Genomic DNA, 2,233 nt, shown 5'->3' with positions numbered 1-2,233 from the left:
AGTGAGGGGGGCGAACAATTTTTTTGCCCGGACACACTTCCTTGCGTGCGAAGGTATGGCTGGTGGGTCCCAGCAGTCAAGGGGGCAAATCGGTTTTGTTTCCGGACGCACTTCCTTGCGTGCGAAGATGTAACTGGTGGGTCCCAGCAGTCAGGGGGCGAATCATTTTTATTTTCGAACACACTTCCTTGCGTGCGAAGATGTAGCTGCTGGGTCCCAACAGTGAGGGGGAAACCTTTTTTTCGCGAAATACAGTGGCCCATCCGGTGGGTCCCAGCTGTCAGGTGGAGGAATCATTATTTTCCACATAATAAGGAGGCACTTCCTTTCTGCGGCCGTGCACCCAGCTGTCAGCCTCTCCACGTATAGTCCACGTCTAATGGAAGTCGTTCCTTGACCACATTGACCAGGCCGCGCCGAGAGCACCACGGCGGTGGACGACGGAGAGGCCTAGGAAGGGGACGACGGGGAGCCGGGGAAGATGCAGCAGTGGAAGCCCACGTGGAGAGGAGTACGAGGGTTCACTGGTTCGGCTGCGGTGTGAGGCTGCCGTCACCGCAGGGCCTGGCCAGCGGTAGGAATAGTAGGGGGCGGTGAGGCCTCGGCGGCAGCACAACCGGCCACGGGAGGCAGGAGCATGCGGCATGACCGGCGCTAGTTTGGGCGGCTGGAGCAAGAAGACCAGAGGTTGAAGAAGCACGACAACCGTTGGATGGACTTCGTACGATCATTGCAGCTAGAATCGTTTATATTGACTAAGTTGACAAAGCCCTTGGTTTTTTTTTAGCAAAGACAAAGCCCTTGGTATGCGTCAACTTAGTAGGCCCACAACTCGGATTTGGCAGAGAACATATAGCCCATTTGCGATTTGTAAGAATGTATAGCCCATTTTTTTAATTCTATTGGAATTTACTACAACCCATTTACAGCTTGTTAAAAGTACAACCCAACTTCTAGCTAGGACAACGATTAATAATTTCAAACAACCGCTCAAAACAGAATTAAAATAAAATCCCACATTTTGATGGTATCCGAAATATTTTTATCCGAAATTTCTACTCAGGTTAAATATAGTTTCAAAATAAAGTTGTATTACGTTAAAATCCAACGAAATGTTGCGCGCGCAACAAGTAATGAAATTAAAATTTTCAAATTCCAAAAAACAATATATTTTTTAAACTAATTACGTGTTTGGTGCATAGTTACTGCCCGGTTGTTATAATTACATCCCATTTATTATTTCTTAAAGTCCATTTTCTTGTTAAGCCTAATGCATACCTCCTAGGAAAGTTTGCAGCCCAGCGGGGCGGAGAATAACAAGTTGACCCGGATATTGTGTACAACTGTCGACCCAGTTGCATTGCTGATGTTGAAAAAAAGGCCTGTGTAGTACAGTACAACCTAACATGGTTACTTAGCCCACATTCAGCGACACCGAAAAGGCCCAAACAAGGCTTCTATACAACTTTTTGAAGTCACTAAGCTCAACTAATAACTTAAGAAAAAAGTTAGATTACAGTGGAACCTAATTAAAAGCTGTCACGAGCAAATAAATAATTCAACGGGTCCCACTTGTGCGTGTGTGCATGTGTGTGTGTGTGCGTGTGTGTGTGTGTGTGTGAGAGAGAGAGAGAGAGAGACCCATCGGTCGATGCTCGTAAATACATCTTTCAGCCATATGCATTGCTGATGCTCAGTAAAAACTTATATAGTTGACACAATCATATAGAACATCATAGTACACTGAACTTGCATACAAAAATTTCATGTAGGCGGCACAATCAAAATGGAAGCAGTGGATCGCTACGGGAAGGGCTATGTTGAAACCAACGAAGTTGTACATAACGGTTCATCGTCTTTATCAATGACGGGGAAATATCTTGAATGTTGTGCAAAGAAAACATACAGACAACACAATAAGTTCTGCTAGCACATTAAGTTGACATACAGCCCTTTCTAAAAAAAGTTCAGGTACAAAATTAGAATAGGTCACAATCAAATGTACTGGCATATCAGTGCTTCACACCCATAGCTCGGATTTAACTAGTATCTGACAAGATTCAGTTGTTACCTCAAATTAGAGCACATCCAGGCAGCCAACCCTGCCTCTTCTCCCAAAGAAGCAGTGGCCTCCGTCGCGCGATGGAGTCGGCCCTGTGCCATCCATCATTCCGAGCAACACGGGGAAAGTCGGACGTTGACTCCTATAATGGACATTGTCAACGGACCCTGG

The sequence above is a fragment of the Triticum dicoccoides genome, chromosome 5B (assembly GCF_002162155.2).
Source record: "Triticum dicoccoides isolate Atlit2015 ecotype Zavitan chromosome 5B, WEW_v2.0, whole genome shotgun sequence".
Classification (NCBI taxonomy): Eukaryota; Viridiplantae; Streptophyta; class Magnoliopsida; order Poales; family Poaceae; genus Triticum; species Triticum dicoccoides.
The sequence above is the reverse complement of the archived record's forward strand: the minus strand, read 5'-3'. Positions refer to the sequence as shown.